Consider the following 15,809-nt stretch of genomic DNA (forward strand, 5'->3'; position numbering starts at 1 on the left):
GAACAACAGACAAACTGTTGTTACTGTGTTACGATTCCAACACACAAGACGTGACAACAGCTCTTGATATTTCAATACTAGAGCAGTTTAGGCTAACATTAGCATGGACACTATCTTCCGCTGCAAGAAATACAGACGAACCACAAAAGCACGTGGATGATTTTATTTTGTTGATTAAATCCTAATGAGAGGTTTCGATGTAGTATATCGGTATTTGTGGCAGCTTCTGTTATTATCAAAATCACCTACGATTGTCACAAAGAGCGAACAGGCGACTCTTCTAATGCAATTCAAAGTTCTCCATCATTGTGCCTGTCGCTGGCGCTCTCTCTCTCTCTCTCTCTCTCTCTCTCTCTCTCTCTCTCTCTTTCCCTCCCAGTTCCCAGATCGACAGACAGTGCTCGTTCTCCTGTTGGAACATTATCTTTGAGTTACAGTGGTTATTTCCATTAGGTACATCTACACCCACTGCCTTTTTTATGGGAAAATGTTGTCTGTAGCAACTCAATCATTTTATTCGTGATTGACTGAAAGACCACCAAACGCACCAGTTTCAGTTCACAATGAGAGCAAATTCAGTCACTGTGCTCGAAAGTAGAACGTCACCAAGCCCAGCATGGATTCTCGCAGCAATGTCCTGTCTAACGTCTATGGATGTGCGTTTTGCAGCCATGTATAGTACTAACGGAAGGTACCACCAAAGCATTAATTTGAATTACAGTTATGGAATATTTTTACCAAATTATTAGTTTCATAGTTCTGTTACGTTCTTTTTCCGTTATAAGCTTCTTCTTCTTAAAACCAACTAACTAACTAACGTATTTACGAAAGACAAATGTGGCATTATCGAAAGGAGACAAGGAGCAGCTTAACCTCAGGTCATTTCCTGTAGTTAATTTAAAAGAATGTCGACTTAAGTTGTCGGAATGTATTTTCAACAAACTACAGCCCAGCTGATGAGGACAGTTTAAATAAGAACCTCAAATGTAAATACCTGATTAAGATTTTAGGTATGCTCTTATAAGGTTCTAGTATTATTTATGCAGGTACTGGCAATTTTTAAAGCATTTATCGCCAAAAAAACCATCTGAGTGCCTAGGTTTTCGTTTTTGAAACGAGAAATATCAGGGTCAACCTTACAATAATCCATGTTGCGAGTTAAAACGAAATGAAAAATGATCGGGCGTGACACGGTGATGCGCATCTCTACAAATACTGAGAAATCACGGATGTACGGTGCGGCCTTACTTATTTTGCGTATCTCGCTTTCTATTGTTGATATGCTTCCTCAATAATTTCACCCTACATCTGTTGGCGGTTCCAGAGCCACCTTGAGCATACATACAATTTATGAACACAGCTAGACTGCCATGTCAGCCGTTTTCTCATACACTGCGAAAACTGTTGTGTAAGTCATTGCTTATGAGCTCGATAACGCCCCAGATAAAATAACCACATGTAGACGCTACTTATTTCTCTCGACTGAACAACGATACAAATCAAAGAATATTAAAATGACAGCCCTTGTACTCTCACAATATGCATCAGTGGCACGATAATCTTTTTGTGGTGAAACACATCTATACGTCGAAGTCAGACAGCTCTTGGGACAGATGGTCGGACATCAAAGTAACTTCGTACATGTACACTTCATGAGGGCCTCGTCTGTAATTTAGTTGTAACAGGTGACAAGCAGAACGGTGAGTTATCAGTCGAGCCATTTAGCATACCCCCTTCATGATGGCCTCGTCTGTAATTTAGTTGTAACAGGTGGCAAGCAGAATGGTGAGTTATCAGTCGAGCCATTTAGGATACCCCTAAGATGCTATAAGTCGATCCTTCATGACCTACAGAGAGGGCGGCGAGGGGGTTGGCGGGGGAGGAGGGAAGCTCTCTTTAAGTTCATGCACCTTTAAGAGAAACAATGTTGAGCAACTTATTATGTCTTACCGAATAAAAACTACTAAGGGTGGTCCAATCACGCATGAATGTACGGGTACCAAACCCCACATGGATATACTAGGGTCTCATCTAACTACAAAACAGGGACCAAAACATTTTTTACCAGAGAAAAGGGATAATGACCTCCTTGTTCACCTTAAAAGCAGAACCTGCTATACTGTTTGGAAGAGCCCCAGCAGACGCATTTTTGACAGACCTAGTGCGCAGTTTCAGAGTTCTCATAGGTGGACAGTAAACGCCTAACGCAGATGCTATATATTTGTGGATCAGTCGGCTTAAATGGAGTGCCATTCTCCCGTTTGTAAGAGCAAAGCTGATTGGCGCACTATTTATGATGCAAAGAGCCAGAGGAGTGAGGGAAAGACAGCGGATGATATACCCTTTCGCTTTTTGGGTGGAGAGTAGTCGTTTTGGTGACACTCTGCAAGCAGAAACACGTAGCGGGAGCGAGTGAACCCGTGCGTGTATGCAGAGAGTGAGGAAGAAAGTCTCTACTCAGTACTGCACTGAGAGAGCACCTCTGTTGCTAGCGAATCGGAGTGATCCTCTATATTGAGTCGCTCACGATTAAGCGTTTGTTCACTGTGTTGGCCGCGACACTTAATGTGAAGTGTGAACACAGACAGAGTATTAGTTAGCGCCTGCAAGCGAACATTGAGTGGCATCATGGTGGACTGGTTATCTGACCAGTGTACCACGCCAATAGTTTGACTAGGAACAGATAGGAGTCCTTGACTTCATCAACGCGTAGTGAGAGTTCGATTGGCGAAGATCAATCCAGATGAAAGAGTTAGTTTTGTCATTTTTCAGACAGCAGTCGGCGCAGCTCGCGATATTGTGCGCTACAACGTATGCAAGCCCCATCTGTCCTCCATTAGAAATAACATACTTCATTTAGATCACTCCGTTATATTTTTCACAAGACAGCCTGGACCATACTTAGAAAAATTCAGTCAGATAATTATTCAAATGGAGCAGGCGCAGCTGTCAGACATACTTCTGAGTAAATAACATTCTTAAAGAAAGAGATAAAGGAGCTTTCCCACACTTTGTATATATATTTCATTAACAGGATTCCTATCCACAAGAGGTAACTTCGTATTCCGAAAAGGAACCACAAATTTGTGTATCAGTTTATAAATAGAACATTCACTTGATTTTCTCAGATTTTCAATAAATAATATTTTCTGTTCATTTCATGTTTTTCTTACACTAACTCGCAATACTCCAGACCCAAGTATCCCATTAGTTATGTAAGAAAATATAATATTTTTGTGTATTTTCCTTGCAGTGGAAGACTCCAGAAGATATTTACTGCTGAAAGTTTTTTCAGGCATTTCTTTTTCTATGTTAGGAGCATCTGTCTGACTTCTGTAGTAGTGTGGCGTACAAACTGCTTCTTGCAGGAGCCAAAGGGTACTTGTCAGATCAACCCATTCGCGCAACTCATCAACATAACACCCACACATTTATGATATGTCATGTCTGTGGTTGCTTGTGTAGTTACATGCTCAAATCGTCATCTGTAATGTCGGGTTTGAAAATTATGTGTGATAGAAATAACGTAATGGGAACTTTAAGCTTTCCTTGCAGTGAACTTTTTCTTTGAAGAACAATTTTCTCACTGACTAAGCTACCGAGACGAGAGTCACTAGCCGTCCTCATAGCCTCATCTTTACAGTGTCTCTCTCCCACTTTCCAAACATCAATGGACTAGCTGTCCTAGAAAAATGATGTTACACAGAAGTGGCTTCCCCACAGTCCCGGGCTCATTCCCAGAATGCACATTTCATTCTACAGCAAAATGTCATGTCTTCTAAAACTTCCTGATACACAATTCCATTTTTAACTCTCTTGTAAACTTAGCCCTCCAGGTGTTTTTAATATACCACATACCGTCTTGGATGCATATCTTGTGTATTTTATAGATACATGCTGTTGCTCAAGAAAGAGATCAGAGCCTCCAACATAATTTTCTAAACATACAAAATTATTTTAATAACTAAAGAGAAATTAGGGACCAGATTTTAATTAATTTGATAATTGTTTGTAATAGTAGTATAATGTAGCTATCTTCTCCTTGCTCTTGAAATTTCTAACGTGGCTGTTATGCTGCCAGGAAAACATTTGATATCAGAAAAATTAATGACAGAGATTGGTCGAAATGAGTATTTGAGTCACAGCCAGAAGTATAGAATCAATAGTAGAATTGCGCCATTAGCAGAACACTCTCTGTACATTAAAATCCTAAACACAATTCAATTTTCCAAGATGAACTTGGTTATGTTATTGGTACAATGGGTGGACAAGTACACTATCTGACAAAACGGCAAAGTACTATGGACACATGGTTGAACATCAAAGTAACTTCGTACATGTAAACTTCATAGCTTCATTGGTAGATAAGTTTCAAAGGGTGACAAGCAGAATGGTTTGAGGAGTCAGTTGAGCTGTTTAGCATACCCCTAAGATGCTACACGTTGATGCCTGATGACCTACAGGGGAAGGGTGTGGGGGTGTTCCCTGTAAGTTCATCCAGATTTAAGAGGAAGAATGTTGAACAACATATAATCCCTTGCAAAATAAAAAGTACTAATAAAAGCACATGAAAGTGTGGATACCACATCCCACATGAATATACTAATGAAGGGGCTCATCTAACTGCAAAAGAAAACTCTCAGTGACAATAACAATTTGAAATTTATTTTGCAGATGGTGTGTCGGACCAAGACTCGAGCTCAGGACCTTTGCCTTCTGTGAACATGGGTTCTACTGACTGTGCTATCCAAGCACAACTGAAGAACCCAGACCCCCCCCTAACAGCTGTAGTCCCTCTAGTACCTCATCTCCTATCTTCCAAACTTCATGAAAGCTCACCTACCCTTTCTTCCAAGAGTACTAGCCTTAGCCTCTGTGAAGCTAAGAGATAGGGTATTGGAGGAAGTAAATCTGTGAGGAGGTTGCGAGTCATGCTTGGGTAGCTCGATCAGTAGAGAACTTTCTTGCAAAAGGCAACAGTCCCTGGTTCGACTCGCCAATTGCCACAGTCTTAATCTGCCAGAAGTTTCATATCAGTGAACACTCCACTGCAGAGTGAAAGTCTCATTCTGGAAACATACCACAGGCCTTACCTAAGCTCTGTCCATGCAACATCATTTCTTATATTTTTTCTTCTACACACATAAAAAAAGTTTTGCATCACCTTGGTTCCTAGAGTTCCAGAACCTGTACAGAAAATTGGAATAGAGATCAACATAAACATCATATCCGCCCTTTCAGCTGCTAATGAATACCAAACAATGCATATTGTTCTACCATACAGCGACACCTTCAGAGGTGGTGGCCCAGATTGCTGTACATGTCGGTATCTCTAATACCCAATAGCACGTCCACTTGCATTGATGCATCCCTGTATTCATTGTGGCATACTATCCAAAAGTTCATCAAGGCACTGTTGGTCCAGATTGTCCCACTCTTCAATGGTGATTCGGTGTAGATTCCCAACAGTGGTTGCTGGGTCAAGTTGTCCATCAACAGCCAATTTTAATCTATCCAAGGTATCTGCGATAGGGTTCATATCTGGAGAACATGCTGGCCACTCTAGTTGAGCAATGTCATTCTTCTGAAGGAAGTCATTCACAAGAAGTGCATAATGGGGGCGCGAATTGTCGTCCATGAAGACGAATTTCTCGCCAATATGTTGTCGATATGGTTGCACTATTGGTCAGAGAATGGCATACAGCCATTACAGCGCCTTCCATGACCATCAGCGGCTTACGTCAGACTCAAATATAGCCACCCCAAAACAGCAGGGAACCTCCACCTTGCTGCACTCGCTGGACAATGTACCTAAGGCGTTCACCCTGACCGGGTTGCCTCCATACATGTTTCTGACGCTTTTCTGGTTGAAGGCATGTGATTAGATAATTTTACCAGTTTTGGTGCACTAATGGCATTTTAAACTAAATTCTGTATTTTATAAGGAAGACAACTAATATTTTAAAATTAATTATATTTAATTAACTAAACCGATTTTAGAATGTTAACTAAATACCTAATTTTTACAATAACACAACTAATTACAGTAACCACCTGATTTCTAACTTTATTATTTCATTTTCAACGTGACTGTTATATAATAAAATGTGTTAGTTAACAAAAGTAAGTTATTTTTAAAAATTTTACATTGTGAACATAAGTAAATAAATAAAAATGTATTAGTTAACAAAAGTAAATTATAAAAATTTTATTTTTGAACGTAAGCAAATAAATAAAAATTTATTAGCTAATGAAGTACATTATTTTAAACATTTCACATTGTGAAGGTGTGTAAATAATTAAAATGAACTAGCTAACAATGGTAACTTATATTAAAAATTTAACATAGTGAACATAAGTAAATAATTAAAATTAATTAGTTGGTTATTTTAAGAATTATAGATTGTGAAGGTAAGTAAATAAATAAAATGTATTATTTAACAGAAGTAAATTATATTAAAAAATTTACATTGTGAATGTAAATAATAATTAAAATGAATACTTAACAAAAAGTTCATCATTTTAAAAATTTTACATTTGAAAGTAAGGGAATAAATAAAATGTATTAGTTACAAAAATAAAGTACATTAAAAATTTCACATTGTGTATGTAAGTAAATATTTTAAATGTATTAGGTAACAAAAGTAAATTATATTAAAATTTTGAGTTTTTATTTTTTTCTATCTTTTATTGAATATTTCATAAATGTATATAAGTGTGAATCTAGTTAATACTTTTATATATAAAAGCTTTTTCTACATTTATATAGAAGCAAATGTTATTAATTTAAAATTTTCAGTAAGTAATTTATATGGTGCATCATATATAAGATTCTCTTTACCATATATAATTACATAAAAAAGTGTATCTTTGGAATTTTATCATTAAAAGTTGAACAAAGTTTCATAGTAGTTTTTTATTTAGTTGCAACATTCTTTCTATGTGTCATAAATTGGATAATCAGTTATAAAACTAAATGGATTCATCCAATATCTGATTTTAGTAATGTAATTCTTTTAACATCTAGAAATGCATCATATGCTTTAAGAAGTTATTTGGTGGATTAAGTTAAGTATCAAAGGTGGGTCAGATATGATAGTCGGATGCTTCTATAGACCACCTGCATCAGCAACCGTAGTAGTTGAGCGCCTCAGAGAGAACCTGCAGAACGTCGTGAAGAAGTTTCGTGATCATACTATTGTAATAGGGGGAGACTTCAATCTACCAGGTATAGAATGGGATAGTCACACAATCAGAACTGGAGCCAGGGACAGAGACTCTTGTGACATTATCCTGACTGCCTTGTCCGAGAATTACTTCGAGCAGATAGTTAGAGAACCAATTCGTGAAGCTAACGTTTTAGACCTCATAGCAACAAATAGACCGGAACTTTTCGACTCCGTGAATGTAGAAGAGGGTATCAGTGATCATAAGTCAGTGGTTGCATCAATGACTACAAGTGTAATAAGAAATGCCAAGAAAGGAAGGAAAATATATTTGCTTAACAAGAGTGATAGGGCACAAATTGCAGAATATCTGAGTGACCACCATCAAACGTTCATTTCTGAGGAAGAGGATGTGGAACAAAAATGGAGAAAATTCAGAAACATCGTCCAGTACGCCTTAGATAAGTTCGTACCGACTAAGGTCCAAAGCGATGGGAAAGATCCACCGTGGTATAACAATCATGTACGAAAGGTACTACGGAAACAAAGAAAGCTTCATCATAGGTTTAAGAGTAGTCGAATCTTAGCTGATAAGGAAAAGCTGAACGAAGCGAAAAAGAGCGTAAAGAGAGCAATGAGAGAAGCATTCAACGAATTCGAACATAAAACATTGGCAAACAATCTAAACAAGAACCCTAAAAAGTTTTGGTCATATGTAAAATCGGTAAGCGGATCTAAATCCCCTATTCAGTCACTCGTTGACCACGATGGCACCGAAACAGAGGACGACCGAAGAAAGGCAGAAATACTGAATTCAGTGTTCCGAAACTGTTTCACTGCGGAAAATCGTAACACGGTCCCTGACTTCAGCCGTCGCACGGACGCCAAAATGGAAAATATTGAAATAAACGATATCGGAATAGAAAAACAACTGCTATCACTTAGTAGCGGAAAAGCATCCGGACCAGACGAGATACCCTTAAGATTCTACAGTGATTATGCTAAAGAACTTGCCCCCTTTCTATCAGCAATTTATCGTAGATCGCTGGAAGAACGTAAAGTACCTAGCGACTGGAAGAAAGCGCAGGTCGTTCCCATTTTCAAGAAGGGTCATAAATCAGATGCGAATAATTATTGGCCTATTTCGCTTACGTCAATCTGTTGTAGAATAATGGAACATGTTTTGTGTTCTCGTATTATGACGTTCTTAGATAATACAAATCTCCTTCATCATAACCAACATGGATTCCGCAAACAGAGATCATGTGAAACTCAGCTCGCCCTGTTTGCCCAAGAAATTCACAGTGCCGTAGACACTGGCGAGCAGCTTGATGCCGTATTCCTGGACTTCAGGAAGGCATTTGATATGGTTCCGCACTTACGTTTAGTGAAAAAAATACGAACTTACGGAATATCGGACCAGGTTTGTGATTGGATTCAGGATTTCCTAGAAGAAAGAACACAACATGTCATTCTTAACGGTTCAAAATCTGCAGATGTAGAGGTAATTTCGGGAGTACCGCAGGGAAGCGTGATAGGACCTTTATTGTTTACAATATACATAAATGACTTAGTTGACAACATCGGTAGCTCCTTGAGGCTATTTGCAGATGACACGGTTGTCTACAAGAAAGTAGCAACATCAGAAGTCTCGTACGTACTCCAGGAGGACCTGCAGGGGATTAATGCATGGTGCGACAGCTGGCAGCTTTCCCTAAACGTAGATAAATGTAATATAATGTGCATACATAGGGGCAGAAATCCATTCCAGTACGATTATGCCATAGGTGGTAAATCATTGGAAGCGGTAACGACCGTAAAATACTTAGGAGTTACTATCCGGAGCGATCTGAAGTGGAATGATCACATAAAACAAATAGTGGGAAAAGCAGGCGCCAGGTTGAGATTCATAGGAAGAATTCTAAGAAAATGTGACTCATCGACGAAAGAAGTAGCTTACAAAACGCTTGTTCGTCCGATTCTTGAGTATTGCTCATCAGTATGGGACCCTTACCAGGTTGGATTAATAGAAGAGAAAGACATGATCCAGCGAAAAGCAGCGCGATTCGTCATGGGGACATTTAGTCAGCGCGAGAGCGTTACGGAGATGCTGAACAAGCTCCAGTGGCGGACACTTCAAGAAAGGCGTTACGCAATACGGAGAGGTTTATTATCGAAATTACGAGAGAGCACATTCCGGGAAGAGATGGGCAACATATTACTACCGCCCACATACATCTCGCGTAATGATCACAACGAAAAGATCCGAGAAATTAGAACAAATATGGAGACTTACAAGCAGTTGTTCTTCCCACGCACAATTCGTGAATGGAACAGGGAAGTGGGGATCAGATACTGGTACAATAAGTACCCTCCGCCACACACCGTAAGGTGGCTCGCGGAGTATAGATGTAGATGTAGATGTAGATTCCATGTTTCTTGAGTTAAAAGTACATTTCTACCATTTTTAGATACATATTCTGTAATTTAACACGATGAAATAATGACAAATCAACTAATTTATTAGTTTGACAATTTGTTTGAAATACAACAAAAACTAACTATGGCATATCAAATACTTTAGAGTTATACTAATTTGTTATATCTAGTTCAAAACCTTTTTTACTAGATAAACCAGCAACGTCTTCTTTTTGAAGTTCAAAAACAGAAATAGGAATTTTAGGATTTTTAAAACATTTTTACATTGTTCAAGTATGTAATTTGGTTTTATTTAAAACTGGTACACATATTTCCATAGATTCTGTAACTATTTTACCTTCTTTTAGGAAGTGTGTCGTTTAGTTCAACACAAGCATCATTTGTATCAAACCAATGTAGAATTGCATGTCCAGAAGATGAACTATGTCTAAAAACTATAGTTAGGTTTCCTTCAAACATAATTTCCTTACAATCTGTAAAAAAAATCCACCAAGCACTGACCATGGGTAAAGTAGTTCATTTCTCTTACTATTTATTTTTCCTAAATTAGAATATGCCCTTCTAAACTTATTTTCTCAGTAGCAGATGAAGTTAGTTGCAGTAAAACTATTGATGAAATAAAAGGATGTTCAAAACTAGAAATAAATTGTTTCCTTTTTTTAGTGGTAGAAAATTTAGTTACATAATTTTCAATCAATGTTTTGTTTGATTTTCCATCATAAATTGGATAATCTGTACCATCATTTCCAATAATACAAAAATTCATATACAATTGTGCATGATTTCGATGTAGCCAACCTTCACCAATATTTATTTCAAATTCTGTATCTTTGTAGGTAATATTTAAATTATTTTTAGTTTCTCAATAACAAGGAATGTGTAAAACTGATAACTTTCAATTTTATTCATGATTGTTTTAGCTATTCCTTATTAATTAAGGATAAATTTATTAAGATATTTCTAAAATAAATGTTACAGTAGCACCATTAAATTCTATTAAATTATCATTTTCACCACTTATGGTATCTTCTAAATCTTGAATTGTATTAAAAATAGGAACATTTTCAGAATAATTTGGTCTATGAATAATTGGTCCACCAAACTCTGCACTATGTTTAAATAAAGAAATAGCATTAGTTTATTTATGAAGATGATCATTATGCTTTACATATACTCCATCAGCAATACTGAAATTTATATTGATTAATTCAGAAGGAATTATCCCAGGAACATCTTTAGCTATAGCTTTTTCATTAGCTTGAACTACTTGATTACTAAAACCAAGTAAACTTCCAATACTATCTGCTATAACCATATACAAGTTTGCATCACTTTCATTAGTTATTCTGTTTAAACGTTCATCTGCTTCAATGTGTATACTGGCTTTCTTCAAATGTATAATATTTTTAATTTTTGAGACTATGTTTACCTAGAGGAATTTCTATTGCTTCTTCATCACAATAAAGTCTATTATTTTTTGTTGTAATATTTGGTTTTAAGAAAGTTGAATAAAAACCAACCAATGGAACATTAGTACAACTACCATCTATTGGAACAGATAATCGTTTTCTAACTACAGATGATTAATCACTAAGTTTAAACGATCTACTCATTCACTACTGAAAAAATTATTAATAAACAAAAAAACTATTAATCAAAGAAAAAATTATTAATCAATGAACAAAAAAGATTAGAAGCCTAAAGAAAGAATTACAGAAATTAACTTTAAAACGAACATGGTAAACTACTACCAAAATATATAATATGCGCAATAATTGAACCAAGCGGATGTGATGATTGATAATTATATTTAAGAATAGGATGGTTGAATTGGTACAAAATTAAACATATGAATGTTTCTTCAAATCGTTTAGAACAACCAAATGTGAAGATTTTATAAAAAAACCGTAAAAAATTGAAGATAAAATTAATAAACAAATTGTTACTTTTATTGAAAATAATGAACAAATTATTCCATTAGATGAATGTGAAGGTAATTCAGTTGTATTTCATGACTTTATTTTTGAAAATCAAGATATTGTTAGAAATTATATTAGTACAGGTAAACACAAAGGTATATATTGGTTTTACTTAGCTATAAATAGATATGTTGAAAAATCAAATGAAGGTAAGTTCAGAAATAAAATACAAGATTCCTTAACCGTATAAAAATTAACATTAATATAAACTTTAACTTTAACATTGCGTTTAACATAAACTTAAACATTAAACATAAACATAATTAATGTTTTTTCTGCATTAATAAATGCTTGCAAACTATGATGAAGAAATTGCTAAATGAGCTAAACAAAATAGAAAGGAAGCTAAAGTATTAAAAGTACAATTAAAGCACCCAAGAATGTAATATGGGAAATATAAAAAGGAAGATCAACCTTTTATTGATGCTATTGAAGAAGTAAAACAAGGTATTGTATGTTTAAGTGATAATGTTTTAAAGGCAATTAAAGAAAGTAGGGAAGCTGAAAAACAAATGATTTAATGTGTCATCATATAGAAGATTTTGAGATATAACAACAATTAAACCAATAAAAGATTGGTCAGATGATATAGCTGGAAAATATGATTATACATTAAGTGAAACAGAAGTCCAAGATAAATTAAACAAATACCAAGAAGAAAATGAAAGTAAAAAGAAAATGAACCTAAAGAGATAAATTTAACTAAAAAGATATATGTTAGCGAAAGAATTTTAAAGTATATTAATCAATGTGAAGATAAAGAAATTGGTTTAAAATGTCTCAGTACATTTAAATATGTTGGTAATTTACCGGTTGAATTTCATGGTGATAAATTAACAACTGGTAAAAAAAACATGTGAAGGTATAGATGGATTGATGAGACTTTTAACTGAAGAACAAATTACTGTGAAAGATTTCTCAAATTATTCAGATATATTATTAAATCCAGGAGCATTATATTCTCATATTAAATCAATTAAATAAGATTAGGTAAAGGTAATAGATGTAAATATTTAATAAAACCTATAGTTGATGATTATTTTCTAAACTTAAGAAGATCAACTATGTAGATACTTCAGAACTAAGTACTCCTGAAAAAATAGGTGAAGGTTTAGTTATAAAATATACAGATAAGGCAATTGAATATGTTTAGATGGATAATAGACAATTAATTGATAAATTGGCAGTAATTCATCGTTAAGCATTTGCTGGATTTAAAAAATTAAAATAAAGAAAAAGTTAGTATTACACAAATGTTAATGCATAAATTTATTAATTTTATAATTAATATTCCAAAAGAAATTCCATATTGAATTGTATTTTTGAATAATACTCCACATACATTACGAAAATGTTATAAATATGGAAAGGATTAGTAACCACTTTAATTACCAAAATACCATTTGAAATGCATCTTCCAGGTTATAGATTTGTGGTCCAGGTACAAAATTAGAAGAAAGATAAGCTAAAGGAGATAAAGGAATGAAAACATTACATGAAGCTTGTAAACAACATGATGTTGCATACAGAGATAGCAAAGATGTACAAAAAAGACATATACCTAATAAAGACTTCAGTTAGCTGCAAAAGAAAGAATGTATGCAAGTGATGCTTCATTTGGTGAAAAAGTTGTAGCAACTACTGTTAGAGGAATAATGTATGTAAGACGAAAATTACGTATGGGATACAGTTTAAATCTTGATGAAAGTGTATGGGGATTATAAAAATCTTTATAAACTTTTAAACTATATAAATATCTTTATCCATTTTTAAACTATTTTTAAAACCTTTGTAAATTTTTCAACCTTATAAACATTATTTATACATTTTGAAACTACATAAAAAATATTTATTCATTTTTAAACTGTATAAATAATATTTAAAATTTTTAACTATAAAAATCTTCACACATTTTAAAACTAGATAAAAAAATCAATATAAATTTTTAACTGATATAAAAATCTTTATACAATTTTTAACTATATAAATGAATAACCTTACAATTGATTATACTTTGCTACCTAGTGGTAAAACTAAATAAAAATCAATTAAATTAAAATTAAATATTTAACAATTAAGGGGACTGATGACCATAGATGTTAAGTCCCATAGTGTACAGAGCCATTTGCCATTTTAACAATTAAATGTATTTGAACGATTTTTAATCGATACTCAGAAAAAAAAGATAAGAAGGTAGGTGGAAATGTATTTATTACATTAGGTATTCCTGTTGTAAAAAAATTATGGAACATTTATCAAAAATGAAAGATGGTGAAGGATTAACACAACATGAAATGGAGGAAAATGGAGGAAATGGATGATTTTATGAATTAGTTACTGAACCATCAAAAATTGAAGGTGGTATTGTAAATTTGGATACATCTGATAATCCAGGTTTGCATTGGTTTTCTTACATTAAAAATAATTGTAAAAAGGATGTTTTGATTCATTTGGTGGTAATATACAAAGCAGTTAGTTAACATTTTAGGAAAAGTGAACAATGCTACAACACACAAAGAATAGAAAATTTTGATGAAGTAATTTGTGGGCATTTATACCCATTTCTTTTAAAATTGCCTTGTGAGAATTTTAGAGAACTTTAGATTTAATAAATGGAAATTTTTGGAAATAAAATACATCTAACTAAACAAACTACTGAAGTACTTAGTACACCTACAATCAATAGATCCAAAGATAACTAATGCAATTAAACAATTTTAAAGGGATTTAATGGCATTTTTAAATTAATCAAAATATATATTGCTTTTAAAAATAGAAAACTTGTTAATGTAAATGATCCAATTAATGGAAAGTATGTTCTTACGAAACAAAATAGAAAATAACATGTAACAAAACCTGAATACAAAGCATGTAATACAACTGAATAACTAAGTCACCAATTCAAAATTTAATGAAAAAAGTATTCGGATTTATCATAATAATTGCAACACTTTCAAGAATTTCTTTACAAAAAAGAAGATTGAAAAAGCTTTTTCAGATAAATTCTCAAAAACAGATTTAACTCCATACTTAAACAAGTTAAGTAATCTAAAAGATAAAGTGTATGATAAACAAATAACTGAATTTATTTTTATAACTGTTGGTGAAAAAATATACAATTTTGACTATGATTTCATACCTAAAATGATTATTGTTATTGCTAAAATTGTAAATAGAGAATGAAATTATGATGATTTTAATGTAACAGTAAATGTAACTTATAAGCTGTATCAAATAAAAAATAATAACTAATCAATTATGGTACACAAATCAAATTTAATAACTGTAACATTGAAAACTTCTGTTAAAAGTATTTCCTTTAGGTGTAAATTTAGTTCTATTTGAAGAAATAATTTAACATTTAATAAATTTTTTATCTACATAAATGAATAAACACAATTCACATTTAGTATGTAAGGATGGTCACATTTATTGTTCGAAGTCTATAAAATTTGCTGAAACACATAATCCACATAGAGTAACAACTAAAATTTAAGACAAAGAATTGAAGGTATTTGAACAATTTGTAAATCTACAAAGAGCAAATTCAATAAAATATTTTTTTAAATAGTGAATGTTTGAATCATATTCGTGAAAATATAATTAATAAATTACATAAATTAATTAGAAAGAATTTTAAAAGAAAACATCGCGTCTCTTCCTCCAAACTGGTCTCGTACAAGTGGATTCAGTTAATTTAAAAGGAATTTCTAATATAAATCAATCTATTAAATATTAATTAATAATGACTCACGTTTTTTAAAAATACGTATTTGCTGTTCCTATTAAAGATTAAACATCTATACATGTAGTTGATGCTCTGCAAAATTTTTAATCGTTAAAAAGCCAAATTACAAACTAATAACGGCAAAGAATTCTATAGGAAAGATTTTTGAGAATTAATAAAGAAATGAAACATTTAACAATATTCAACTTTTTAAGAATTAAAAGCATCTGTTGTTGAACGATTCAACGGAAAAAAGTGGAAGATATTTTTTTACAAGGAAAAATATAAACGATTGAATTTAGTTAATGTAATTGATAAATACATTAACACAAAACAGTCTACAATAGGAATGAAACCAATATAAGTCCTGAAAAAATTTAAAAATAAGTGAGATTGTATTTAATGAGCAACCGAAATTTAAAAAAGGAGATGAAGTTTGAATTAGAAAATTTAAAAGTCTTTTTGAAACAGGGTACACAACTTATTGGTCAACAGAAA

The sequence above is a fragment of the Schistocerca piceifrons genome, chromosome 3 (assembly GCF_021461385.2).
Source record: "Schistocerca piceifrons isolate TAMUIC-IGC-003096 chromosome 3, iqSchPice1.1, whole genome shotgun sequence".
Taxonomy (NCBI): domain Eukaryota; kingdom Metazoa; phylum Arthropoda; class Insecta; order Orthoptera; family Acrididae; genus Schistocerca; species Schistocerca piceifrons.